Below are 13,634 nucleotides of genomic sequence, written 5' to 3' on the forward strand. Positions count from 1 at the left end.
CGCCGCCGCTGCCGCCGCCGCCGCCGCCGCCGCCGCCGAGCCCGGGCCGCCCCCTCCTCCCCGGCCCCCGCGCCGCCGCCGCCGCCGCCGGCCGCCGGCGACCCCCGGGAGGGTGGAGGCGCCCGGGGCGAGGCCCGCGCGGCGAGTTTGGCGGCGCCGCCAGGCAGGGCCGGCCGGGGCGCGGGCCGAGGGCGGGAGGGCGGCCGGGGTCCCAGCTCAGAGACAAAGGCGGCGGCCGGCGGTGGGGGGAGTGTGGGGGGGTCCGCGGTGCCGAGCGCCCCCGCCCCCGCCGCTCCCGGCCCCCAACTTTGCCCCACCCCGAGAGGCGCCGTGGCCCCGGGCTGAGCCGCCGCGCGGGGCGCGCACCCAGACCGGAGCAGTCGCCGCGGTCGCAGCCGCTGCTGCTGCCGCGGCCGCCACCGCTGGCCGGGCGGCCGGGCGAGCGCCTTCCTCGCCGGGGCTCGACTTGCCGGGGACGCGGGAGCCCGTTCGGAGCCCCGGGGTCCTGGAGGGGGCGAGGCGGCCGCGCGATCCTCTACCTGCGCGCTCTCCGCCCTGCCCCACTGGCAGCGCCGCGAGCGCCCAGAGGGGACTCTGCCCTGGACACTAGGGGCTCCCGGGGGCTCCGGGCTGCGCCGCTGGCCAGGGCCAGACCTCGCCTGGCCGGCCTTCCTCCGCCAGCTGAGCTCGGAGACATCCGAGGATGCCTTTTTTCTTTTTCTTTTCTTTCTTTTTTTTTTTTGCTCTCGCGAATCTGGGATTGTTTACGTTCGGTTCCCCACTCTCACCCCTCGCCCGGCTCCACTCGATGCAAAAACCGTGTTCCTGAATTTTACATTATGCATTTTAATGTACATCTTTTTGCATATCTGTTGGAGAGTAGATCTAAGTGTATTTCATGCAGTGTATATAATTGTGTATGGACTCAGTACTCGGAGGGTTCTTGTATAACTTGAATTAAAATATGTATATATATCACTTTACGAATGAAGCTGTTGCTTAGAATCTGACTTTTGTCCAATGTTGTGCTATTCTTTCGACTGTGGCAAATTCTTTGATTACAAGCGCTTTCAAAAGGCACCCAGTCTTAACTTTTCCCCCTTGTTGCTTTCAAGTAGGGTAAATATGACAATTTTTATTGGTCTCAATTATTGAAACTTGATCTAAGCACTGTATGGACGGAGCATGCTGATTGCCTTTTTCTGGCCTCCAGTTCTAGTGACTTTTAAAAGGCAGTTTGTTAAGTACCTTTGAAGAATATGACAGACGGTGATCGCTTGGCTGTAATGCAAATTACAGAACATAAATTCACTTTGGAATTTAAAAAAGACTCGAGCCCTTTCAGTGGGGACAATTGAGGATTTATTATGTTTTTTAAAAAAATTACTTTTTTTCTCCCTACTTTGGGAGAATAGCTAGTTGCAGACCAACTTATTTGGAGGTCCTCCGAAAGAGGCTTGGGCAATGGGCGAGGGGAGAAGATTGATCACAATCTGCATAATCAATAGGGCAGCGTGCTGCAATCGTGTACCTACATTTACTGTAAATTTCTACCCTATCTGCAGCGTGGGTGCTCCAGCGTCTTGCTTGGTTTCTTAGGGAGGATTTAGAGGCAGAACAACCAGAATTTACTGCCCAGCCCTCTGGAACAGTATAGGGAAGTCCACTCCACAGTGGCTCATTCTAAAACTCCCATTTTGCTGAAGTTTTTTTTTTTTTTTTTTCAAATCTGTTTACTTGTGGGGGTTTCAGGAACTGAACCCCCAAAGGGTAGACATCCTGTGGGTTCAGGGAAGTGGGGGGTATTCAGGAGACCTAGGGGGTGGGAGTTTGCTTATTGAATGAGCACTTTGGGGGCCCTCTTCTCATCTTACAATGTTAGGTTTTTGTTTTTTGTTTTTTTTTTAATTGGAGCAGGTAAATTAGAGATAGGAAAATAAAAGAATATACTAGAGATTGAAGCAGTGTCAAAATATGAGTTGCTGTGTGTGTATGAGAAGAGAAAGAATACAGACACAGTCTTGAAAGCTTGGTGGTAGGTGAATCCATATTTGGAGATGATTTTGAAATAGTCTAGCAAATGGTGCACGAAGAGGATTTCGTAAAAAGTGTACACGGAGTCAGTTTTGAAAGGATTGCGGTTTGGGAAGATGAGGTGTGGGCAGGAAAACCCACTCTAGGCCAGCAGCCTTCCTCTGTCTGTGTGTCTCCCTTCCCCCTCCTTGGATTTTAGTTTTTAATTACTTAATGCTGAAACGCACAGGGCTTATATAAATATTTGCAAATGCTCTTTCCTATTGATTTCTCTGAATAAACTGCCCTGCTCCGGTCCAGAGAGGAGGCGATTCAGATCTGTGGACTTTTTAAACATATAAAGCCTCTGGAGGAGTGGTGTTCTCTGCGTGTGTGTGTGTGTGTGTGTGTGTGTGTGTGTGTGTATGTAGAGTTGTAGGTATGAGGATTTTGGGGGCCCGCAAGGAGAGTTCAGGCTCTCCAGTGGTGTGACCCAAGGAAACTGGGGTGGAGCTGGCCCCTTGGCCTGGCAGTCCTGACGTGTGTGTGTGTTTGTGCGTGTGCGTGCGTGTGTACGCCTGCACCGTGTGCCTTCAGTGGGGGAGTCTGGATGCATATGCACGTACTTCCCCCACCCCTGTTAAATATGGAGCAGCTTTCCAGCGCTCTGTGACTGCCTTCTCCTCAGGGTCACATTGAGTTTGAATCTGACCCAAGGTGCAGGAATCCTGCAATGGGGAAATAAAAGAATATACAGAACGGGGTCAGGTCAGCTGCTTAGAGGCCAAAACCCCTACAGCTGCTTTGATTTTATTTTTTGGTGTATATTTTAGGCTCCTCCTGCCATTCTACAAATTGTGCCTCCCCTTTCAGGTGTTTGGTCTGTGGCTTAAAGGCAGCAGAGCCTCTGCCTGCATAGACATAGGCTCCCAGCAACAACAGAAAACCCACAATACCGAATCCAAAACAAAACTTGGGAGGAGGGGGAGAAAAAACCCCTATTGAGTTCAGGCAAATAAGGCTGGGTCTCTAGATCCGGTTACAAAGCAGCTTTGAATATGCAAGACAGTGCACAAGACCAGTTATTCCAGTTACAACAAACTATTAAAAAAAAGAGAGAAAAGAAAAGGCATGTTTAGGTCGTAATTTGTTAGTACAAGGAAAAGAATCCCACATAAAGCTGCCTTTTTTTTTTTTTTTCTCCCTTTGCTGGCTTCACACAGAATTCACTCACCCCTTTCCAATTCATCTGCTGTATAGGTTCTTTTATTAAAATCTTTTGGGGTTTAGGAAGATGGCTGCAAGCAACACATTTTCTGTATTTTTTTCCCCTTTATCTTAGAGAGAGAGTTGGCAGGGTTTCTGTGGTTTGCAGTTACACAATATGTTATCATGTTTTTAATCACTAAATCATTGCAGTGGTTATAGATTTACAGTGTTGGGGTATTACAGAGAGGAGCAACGGCGGCTATATATATGCTTTTAAATTACACCAATGTAAACTGAGTGCGGCAGCTGTGAATATGGTCGGCAGACGTCTATCCCCTCCCCACCCCCCCAAGATCTTTCTCTCTCTGTAATTTTTCTCTCAAATTTCTTGGTTTGCTTAAAATAAGCTACCCCTCTCCTCCCCTGTATTGTCTCTTTGCCCCCTCTTCCAAAAAAATTAATTTTCATTTTAGACCTCTAACCCCAGAGAAGCTAGAATTCAAACTCTTGAGCTATAACTTCGGATGAGAGTATAATAATAATAATAATGAAAAGTGTGGATTTCCTAAGAAAAATCCTCCTGGTCTCCACACTGACCTCCTGTATCGGGATGGAGGGTTGATTGCACGTCAGAAAGTAGGGGGGCGGGTGTGGGGGAGGGGAGCCGGGCTGGTGGCGCTCGCCTGCCTGGAACCTCGAATGTCCCGTCCCCTGCGAGCCCACTTTCAGCTTCTGTTTTTCATATTATTATGTAACAGAATCCTTGGCAGCATTAAAAATTCAGTATTACAAGCTGATTGTAATGCTGCCTCATTAGACAACACTGTCTGGCCTTGTATTAAGTGAAACGTGGAGCATGGCTTTTAGATTATAAACACCAATAAATATTAAGGATCAGCAGAGGGGGCAGTAGCAACTGGGTTTTTGGCTCCTTCTGGCTTTATCCCTCCTCCCCCCAGCCCCCCAGATCATCTTCCCTTCAGTGCCTTTCCTCCCCCCTCCCCCCATGGTTAACTGTCATGCGTTTTCTTGTGAGGATGCCGATGTGTCGACCCTGGTGACATTTTAGGAAGGCTTTTTATAGAGTTCTCTTGTGTACACAAAAGGTTTGGAAGTTTGTTTTGTTTTGATCTGCAGTAAACAGGTCCTTCACTTTGCTGACGTCATTTCCGTTCATATTTGAGTTGTTGATTGTGCTTCTTCTTTGCAGGGCCCTCTCATCCCTACCCCCACCTTGCCTTTCAGCTCAGAGCCTGTGGCTGCCTGGGGAAGAGGGAGTGTGCTCCTAAGCTGCCAGGTCTGGGTTCAAAGGCTGAGGGTCGCGTGGCTGTGCCTCGTCCTAGGGTTTGCCCGCTGGGGAAGATGCTTCCAGCTTCAAATCTGGTTAAACACTCCGACATCCACTCGCCCTGGTATTTTCATGGCACGCGGTGATTCATCTCAGCTTCCTTTCTTTGTAACACCTCCCCCCACTTTGCCCCTGCCACACCTTGTCTGTGTCTTTAATACATCCTTATTGTCCACTTCTCCATGCCCCCACCCACCGAAAAACCTTGTAATGACGACTCAGAGACTTTGATTCAGTTGCAAATCTGAAGCTGGCATTAGTGGACTTCATGCTGTGAAAAAAAGAAAGTGTTTCAAGGCCTTGCCCCCGCAGCCTCCCCACCACTGCCTTCTATCCCTGTTGGGTTTTTTGTACATGTGTGTTTTCTCCCCGTTTCCTGCCTTTTCGTAGATATAAAGGCCGTTCTGGTGTTACTAAAAATGACTATAATGTCCAGTGTCTCTTATTTCCATGTGATCTACAGTTGGAAACCCCTCCAAAAAGGAAAAAAAAAAAGTAGGATGAGGAAAGGAAAGAGGAAAATCTGACTGCATAGGCCCCAAAGGCTTTCCTCTAATAGAATGATGGGTTTTAGGTTAAAAAAAATATTATTGTTTTGTTCTTTTAGGTTTAGAAATAATAGGGAGAGAGGGAAAAGCAGTCATTAGGAAGTTCCCTGAGCTGCTTTCCAACTAAGACGGGTGAAAAATGAACCAGCATTGACACTTGGCTCCATGTGAAAGCCCCTGTCACCTCTCCCCCTTCCGTGGCCCTGGCCTTTTGTTTCTGGAGAACGGAGCTAAGGTACTTTTTCTCCCAGACCAAAGGCAGCAGGCAAGGAGTCCCCTTGTGTGCGCATCGCCTTTAGATGGCCTTCTCATGGTTATTGTCAATGCAGACTTCCCCAAACAATTGCTCCGGGGAGACAGAAAAGCAAAAACATTTGTCCTCTTTTTTTAACCTCTTTGTTTTAGACTTCTTTTTTTCATCCATTCTTTAAATTTCACAGTTTCTATTTGTCTGCAGAGAGACAAACGAAACAGCATGAAGCACGTTTTTACCGTAGGCCTCACTGGCGATTGGAACAGCCTCAATAGAAATCCAAATTCTAAAACACTGGCTGACTTGGAGGATATGTGAATTTTTCAGCTCGGGGGCTCTGAAGTCAGATTAGCACAGATTTTTGAACCCAAATGCCCTAAAATGAAAAGATAAGAAAATAGGATTCCAGAATTATTTGGGGGAAAGCATGAAAAAGGTCATCTTTTGTCTATCTTCGTGTCTTGTGCCCCATCCTTAGAAACTTAATAGGGGAGAACTGCAAACCTCAATGAATTCTTCATTAAAAAAAACAAAAAACTCCAACCCTGGTTGTTGTACTTTCGATATAGCATTTAATGGATCGTTTTAACTCACGTGTGAAAGTGCTCTTGGTGCATACTATGCAATGGATACTGTGTTGAGAATTTTTAAAAAAAAATCTACAATTTATATAAACAGGCAGTATCCCCTCACCCATTTCTTTTCCTCTTCTGTTTCCCTTTTCCTTTCTTCTCCTTCCAACCTGCTTCCCCTCCAAGAATTCAGTGGTTAGCATCAGACTGACTGTAAAGGGATGTGTCAGACGGTGGGGATGGCCTATGAACAAAATAGGAGTCCCACCTCTTTTTCCTTGGCCCCAAACAAAGCGCCTCTCTCTCTTGTAATGTATGGACCCAGATTGCGATGCTGTCCTTAAGCATCTGTCCGCCTTTTCATTAAAATTCTCAATTTCAAGGTTTAGAAACACAAATGTAAGAATCCCCCTGGGTATAAAAGTCTTGCATGGCACATTCCCTTTGCCCTTTCAGAAATAATATTTTTGTTTAAAAAAGAAGGAGCGAGAAAGAGCGCTTTACGCAACACGTAAAGCTGTTTTAAGGCAACTTCTTTATTTTGGCTTCCTTAAAACTTGGGGCTTTGTAACTTAAAATTAATTTAGAAAAACTCTCCCGAATCACAGCTTTTAAAAAATAGTTACTCATTTGTGTCTTTCTTGTGGGATATCATTGACAGATTTAGCACCTGAGCTGGGGAGGGTGGGTAAGGAAATTAGATAATGTCCCACCTATGATTTGGGGGTAAAAATTAATCTATGGAATTAGCACTGTAGGGATGGATGGAGGCCTTGAGGCTTCAGCAGAAAAATGTGAATCAAAACATCTGTGTGCAGGCCTTGGCATACCAGCTTCCAATGGTTATGAAGGCAAATGTGAGCTGTTCTGAGGAAGGTCTGCATTCTGTTCCATACCCAGGAAGGCCCGGCCACCCAGCGGGTACCAGGCCCCTAAATATAACTGCCTCAAAATCATGGGGTGAACTCAGGCCATGGAGCGAAATTCAGCTCCAAATGGTTCCTTGTTTATTTCAGGAACGTTTGTTTTTGTTTCTTGCCCTCTTCTGGATTTTTCTTTGTTAAAGCCTCCAGGTTATTTAAGCACTTGTTTTAAAAATCAATGTCTACATATAATTTAATAAAAATAGAAGAACCCGGAAGGGTGCACAAATCTGTTTAAACCCAGCTGTACTGTGAAAAGAGAGCCCAGGTTAAGCTGGAAGTCAGAATGCTGACATCCTCTGTATCTTAGAGATCATATTTACCTTTGCAAAAGTGGAAGGATACAGCATTAGTAAGTGTGTATGTGTAGAGAGAGAGAGAGAGACAAGCAGGTTTGGCTCGGTAGAATCCTTGTAATTTACCAGCCAGCTCAGTGTTAGGGGGCAGGCCTCTGGCTTGGAGAGTGAGTAAGGGGAGGAGTAGGGAAGGGGTTAGCGCTCCCTGATTTATTTTTAAATATTTATCCTTTCGGCTGTTGCCAATTACGCTTTCCAGATGAGACGAGACTGGGTATGGAGAACTGCGAGGGAAGAATTGCCTTTTCTGAGAGTGGGTTTATTTGTCAGCAGTGTTCAGGATGGAGCGATGAGAATGTCAGGCTGTCACTGCTGGGTAGGCCGTGGGTTTAACATCAGGCAGCTGCCCTTCGAAGAGCCGGGGCTTCCAGAGCTGGAGGATAGAATTTGCAAGGAGTATTTCAGAGAAACTCCCGATTTCGTATGTAAGTGCAGAAGTTGCCAGTTCCCTCTGAAGAGGTCTTGTTTTTATGAATAAGGAAAATGAGTTTTAGTAGAGGTGACACCCCGCTTGTGTGTAGTCCCTCATTTCCATAATGTACAGAGGCCATAGATCACTGGCCTGTGGATTACCTGTTAAATTTTTGCCTAGAACAAAGGCAGGCTTGACTAGGCCTCATCTTGTGTGTAGCTGGTGCCAGATAAAGAAAAGGAACTCAGGGTCACTCTCAGTTCTACTTGTCAGGCCTCTGAAGTGCAGGAGGCAGGTCGCAGGGTCTGCTTCTTGGGACAGTGGCAGTATTAGGGCAAATCCCCTCCGGGCCTTCTGCCCAGGCACTGTTGCATCCTCCCAGGTTACTTTAATAGCTTGTTCTTTGGGCTTTCTCGCTTTTATTTTATTGGAGGTATTTGTCTGTGGGCCTACCAGGATCATGATGTCATCAGATTACGAGGTTGTCCCCTGTTAATAAAAGTGAAGACAAAGCAGCAAAATTAGATTTTCTGAGAGTATCAACATTTTCTTGTTGTCTTTAATTTATCCAGCAGGGCCTTACCTATCCTAGGTAAGGAATCTTCGTTTTCTTGAAGAGATTGCCAGAGGCATCTCTGCGTTGTGGGCCACGTTGCTTGCGGTCCTGCTAGCATACATCATCTTCATGTCTTATTCATAGTCACTCTTTCAATTAAATTATTAATTGTTTTCTTTAAGGTGTTCTCAATTTATACGGCCAAAATAAATAACAGTGTGTTTTAAAACCACCACCTGTTCTTGGGCCTGAAGTCAGGTGGTCTGGAAGCAGCTCTGCAGTGACCATAGTCTGGTATGCAAACTCATCCTCCACCTTCCCTGCTGGCTCTTCACCACCACCCTACCACCCCCCAACCCCTGCCCCGCGCTCTCACGTGTGACTGAATTGGGCTTGTGCCCTCCTTTGTCCCTAATCGGACATGATTCCCTGGAGGCAGTCTTTTCTCTCAGGGTCTTAGCTGAAAAAAAGAAAAAAGGAAATTTTCCCAGAATCTATTCTGGACTAAAATGTAGAGAAGGGCTCTCTGTACCCAACAGGTTAGATACTTACATTAATCGGAACCCAAATTACATTGTGCAGAAAGCCTTCTATACGGGGATGGATGGTTTTCAGCAGCTAAGCATCCCTCTTTCTCCCGAGTCAGTGTGTGCCTCATGCTAATACAATTCCATACATACTGCTCTTCTCCTCTTGAGCTGATTATATTTCTGACACTTGCATGGTTCATTATTGTGCCCGAGGAAAAGACTCTCCAGGCTGTAAGGCCAGCCTGGGTGGGTGGTTTTCAGAAAGGGTAAAAGCAGGTGCCTTTCTGTGCTGTGAGAATCGGGAGTAAATTCAGACTGAGGGTGGGATTGTGACAGGGAGGACAGAGAACTTCCGGTGAGATTTCTTTGGGGCTAGCTTGCAGATCAGAATGGAAAAAAGGTGAACTTGGGGAGATAGAAAAGTACCCAGCAATCGCTTTGACCAACTGGAAAAGGTGAACTTAGGGAGATAGAAAGGCGCCCAGCAATCGCTTTGACCAACTGGGGTGGCCGGTTTAAATCTTACCCTGGCGGTAGAAACTCCCTGGGAAAGGGCACGATCTTTCCTATCTCTGCGGTGATGTGGCTTTATAAGGTGAGGCTAAGGAGCCTGGAGGCTTCCATTGTAGACTGCAGCTCCTTTTCTTCCCACTTCTTCTCTTCCTCTCTTTCTGGTGATCTCTCCTTCTTTTCTCTTTCTCTGGCCTCAAAAACTATCCTTAACTCTCAACGGAGAACAGGGGGATGTTTTTATAAGTTTCTGCAACTGAAAAACAGAAGTGCTCTGTAAAGCAGTTAATAGGATGGGTGTGTGTTTCCAATAAATTCCTGTCCACATTGGCTCCTGTCCCCATACTAGAGTGGCCTGGCCGTGACGTGGACGGGGCCCAGGGAGCGATGGCTCCGGTTCGGAGGCCCCAGGCTCCTTTTAGTGGCCGAGGGCGCGACCCTTTCTTCTTGCCCGATTCTAGGCCGGCCCCTGACCTTTGATGAGCGAGGGGTCAGCGCCTCCGGGAGGGCCCGGGCTTTGTTCCCGCCGGGGCCGGTTCCCCGGGCGGCGCAGGCCGAGCAGCGAGGGTTCCTGGCCCCAGGCGGGTGCGCGGGTCCCCCGGCCTGCCCCAAGGCCCGCGCCCGGAGCGGAGCGAGCGCAGCCGAGCGCCCGGGCCCCGCGCGTCCCTGTGCGTCCCCAGGTCCCTGCGGGCGGGCGGGCGCGGTCGCCGCCGAGCAACCCGGCCTGCGCCCGGCACGACTGTAGATGTCAGGCTTTGCCCGGGGAGCCGAGCGGCAGCGGGGCTGTGAGTTTCAAATTAACCTTCCGCTTTGTTGCTGTGTAATGTGGATCCCCGAAGGCCCCCCGCCCAGCCCGCCCCCCTTCCCCGGGCGGTGCGTGCTGCAAACTGCGAGTTGGGCTTCATTTACATAAAGCGATTCCGGGCGGGCGGCGGCAGAGGAGGCGGCAGCGGCGGCGGGCAGGCCGGGGACCGGGACGCGAGCGCCGCGCCCCGTGGGTGAATCCCCGCCGCGCCCCGGGGACCTCCCTCCGGGGACGGGCCGACCGCCAGCCCCACCGCCAACATGAGCTCCCCTCCCCTGTCTCCGGGCCCCCTGCTCCTAACCAGAGCCACCTCCGAGTCCCGGGGCCAGCGGGAGGTGGGGAGCATGCCTCCTGGGGTGGGTGAGCTCGGGGCTCGGGTGCCACTGGAATTTCCCGTTGTTGCGCATGGCGGCGCGGCCCCCGGACCTGCAAGTGCCGCCTCCCTCCGGAGGTGCGTGGAGGCTTGGTGTGCCAGGTGAGTGCAGCCTCCCTCCGGGTCCGCGCAGCCGGCCTGGAGCCGCGGGCAGGTGCTGCGAGTCTTGGCTGAACTTCCCATTCTCTTGGGGCGTGTGGGGGAAGGGAAGGCTGGATGCACTTGAACTCCCAGACTCCAGTTGCCACCTACCTAGGGTGAGAGCGCCTAAATTCCACTCTGCACACAGTAAAGCTCTTCCTCCTTCCTTCCCTTCCCTCTGTCCTCCCCTCCCTTCTCCTTTCCTGAGTCTGCTTTTGGATTAGTTCCTGCCTTCTGAATGCTTGTGGTACTGGTGTCATTTAGAAGTTTGGGTGCCTCCGCCTAAAAATGCACCCTTTTCAGCCCTGGAGAAGTCACTGGTCAGTTCGAAACAATGTGAAGAATGCACTTGTGGAGTAATTAAAGGGAGAATCAGAGTTTTGGAGCTGGAGGGCACCTTTGGAGAGCATCTTGTCCACCCTCTAATTTTAGTTTTTTTGCACTCTTGGAAAAGTCAGAGCATTTATTTCCTTGGGCCAGGGCGGGATGGGGAGCTGATGCAAAGGAGAGAGTCAAGATTTTTATCCTGTTAAAGGAGGAGGAATGCCTATGTTTAGGTCAGTAGCAGAAAAACAGTATCAACAAAAAGAAGCATTGTAGGCTTGGAGGGAAATGAACCTTCTGGAAAATAGTCTTTTCTGCCTTGGACACACCTGTGTTATGATAGGAAAAGGCCTGGAGGGCAAAGCCTGCAGCTCAATGCATGGTGTGTGCTAAGAGGGAATTGTGTGCCACAGTGGCACCTCATGTGTTCAACTGGCTTAAGTGAAAGCCGTGAGCAGGTGAATCCAGGAGGGTCGTCCCTCCCCCCGCCCTCTATTTGTATCATTTAACAGGCCTTGAAGACTCCCAAAAAGCCACTGACAGATAACCCCAGAGAGGACAGATGGCCCTGCCTGAGCGCAAAGGGAAGGCCTCTCCTTCAGACTGGGGCCTTCTTGTGGGAATGTACCAGGGCAAAGCCTTGAAGGTATATTGTGAGAAAGTTACACGTCATCTTATTTCTCTCTATGCTTTGAGATCCTTGGAGACAAGTCACTAAATAAATAGAGTATAATTTAAAGCTCACCCTAGCTGGGGAAATTCTGTTTCATTGCCATCAAGCAGCAGGTGCGAGTTTGCAGAGTTGGCCCCTTGAGTCCCCTCATTCCTAAATTCAGGAGGTGTCAAATCTTCATGTTCAGTTAATGGCTGTGGTTTCTGGATAGGTTTCAAGGGAAACCCTGAAAATCACGAGTTCCAGGAGGCTGGGCTGGAGGAGAACGTGTGAGTGCTGTGGTGAGGACTGCCTTGGGTAGGAAAACATACACCTTCCAAGGTAACCTGATCGAGACAGGCCATAGCAAGGAACGTGAGTCTGCTCCTTGTTATCAGAACAGCCACTGGCACCCTGAGATTTGGAATCCCTCTTACTACTCAAACATTAAAAACAATTAAGGCAAAAGTGAGGTGTGAGGGAAGTCAGGAGACCACGGTTCCAAATAATTGAAGGGTTTCAAGAATGGGGTCTTTGGAGAGAGGTACATACCTGGATGTTTGCACACCTGTATTTGCGTTCATTGCAGGCACCCTTCCAGAGAGTGTGTAGCTATGATGGCCCAAAGAAACTTTTTCTGTCTCCCTTTCCTAAATTACAGGACTGAGGAGTTGTCCGCATGGTGTTTCCAGCATAGTTTTCAGAAAGCATGTAAAGTGCCTCTCAGAGTGGGCTGGGGTCACACTTGGCTCTTTTATTTAATTACACAAGTGTTATTTAACAACATGGAGCAGATGCAGAAGCGAGCACTTTTACACTTTAAAAACAGCCCTTTCAGAATCACAAGGAATTAAGTGACTTGGAGACCTTCTGTCTTTTTGACGTGGGTCACTTCCCTTTCTCAACCCCCCTTCTCACTTTTTTTTTTTTTTTTTTTTTTTGAGTGGCTATACTTTCTATGAACTAGAGCTACTGTTTTCCTTTTCTCCAGAAAACAGTATTGATGAACAGGGAACTATTGAGAAACACTTGCTAACTATTCCAGAATAATAATACTAATAATATAAATCCATGCTGCTTCCCCAACCACCTGAAACTTAATTTTGGTTCCTTTCCTTCCTTTTTTCGATAGCACAAATGAATGTTAAGGGCTGGTTGGAAAGGCCCAAGTAAAACGGTGCTCTCCACAGGCCCCTGCCTGGCTCTGCGCAACAGGACAGTGAAGTGCCTGCTTTCTTGCTGCTTTGAGGTTGAATTTAACTGCTGTGTCAACTCAGTGCCAATTGGACAGCCCAGTGGCAAGGAGCTAAAATAAGCAAGATTTCAGTTTTCATCATTATGACTTTAAATGATGCTTGCTAGACACTCCCAGGACCGGCCTGGCTCATCTTTGGTGACCCAAAAGTGGTTAGTTCATTAGAATAAATCTATGATTACAGACTGCTGGAAAAGTATTATCTGGGGCTAGCGGTGATGTGGCTTAGTTCTGGCATCCAGGAAACATGTCCTTATTGTCACTGTGTGCAGTTGTTCCTTTTTGGTGTATCTTTCAGGGGTAGCAGCTTTTTTTCTTCCGCCTACAAAGTATCAGAATATGGAAATACTTGAGGGCTCAGAGCAGACCCTTACCTATGAAATTATTTTTATTGCAGAGTTGTAACAGTGTCATCTGAAAAAGTAAATATTTAAGTGACTAAGCAACATTTTGTAAAAGGGTACGGAACTGGCTTGAATTATTTAAAGGGGAAGAAAGTGAGCTGTCTTTATAAAACTTACCTTTTGACCGGGCATGGTGGCTCATGCCTTGTAAACCCAGCACTTTGGGAGGCCGAGGCTGGCCGATCACTTGAGGTTTGGAGCTGGAGACCAACCTGACCAACATGGAAAAACCCTGTCTCCACTAAAAATACAAAATTTAGCTGAGCGTGGTGGCGCATGCCTGTAACCCCAGCTACTCAGGAGGCTGAGGCAGGAGAATCGCTTGAACCTGGGAGGCGGAGGTTGCAGTGAGCCGAGATTGCACAGTTGCATTCTAGCCTGGGCAACAAGAGTGAAACTCTGTCTCAAAACAAACAAACAAACACTCACCTTTTAAGAGTAACTCACTTG

The 13,634-nt window shown here is 48.4% G+C and overlaps 1 protein-coding gene and 1 long non-coding RNA gene across 6 annotated transcripts in view; one reads left to right on the plus strand and one right to left on the minus strand.

Annotated features, from left to right (window-relative positions):
* Window positions 1-5,919: 5,919 nt before the first annotated feature.
* Window positions 5,920-10,748, minus strand: LOC126943784 (uncharacterized). 5 transcript variants are annotated; one of them, XR_007721848.1, is made up of 6 exons: window positions 9,705-9,902; window positions 8,743-9,486; window positions 8,567-8,650; window positions 8,218-8,337; window positions 7,796-8,123; window positions 5,920-7,595 (listed from the first exon to the last, which is right to left on the minus strand). It is a non-coding gene; the product is annotated as an uncharacterized LOC126943784 (long non-coding RNA). The 5 variants fall into 5 exon arrangements; XR_007721847.1 differs by having other exon boundaries at window positions 5,922-8,123; window positions 8,743-8,849; window positions 9,247-9,486; XR_007721846.1 differs by lacking the exon at window positions 9,705-9,902 and adding an exon at window positions 10,661-10,748 and having other exon boundaries at window positions 5,920-8,123.
* Window positions 10,451-13,634, plus strand: part of ZFHX3 (zinc finger homeobox 3) — a 264,815-nt gene continuing 261,631 nt past the window's right edge. The window contains exon 1 of the mRNA XM_050772654.1: window positions 10,451-10,510. The gene's annotated coding sequence lies outside the window, so the exon portion shown is untranslated. The remainder of the gene's footprint in view (window positions 10,511-13,634) is intronic.

This window comes from Macaca thibetana, chromosome 20 (genome assembly GCF_024542745.1).
Source record: "Macaca thibetana thibetana isolate TM-01 chromosome 20, ASM2454274v1, whole genome shotgun sequence".
NCBI lineage: Eukaryota > Metazoa > Chordata > Mammalia > Primates > Cercopithecidae > Macaca > Macaca thibetana.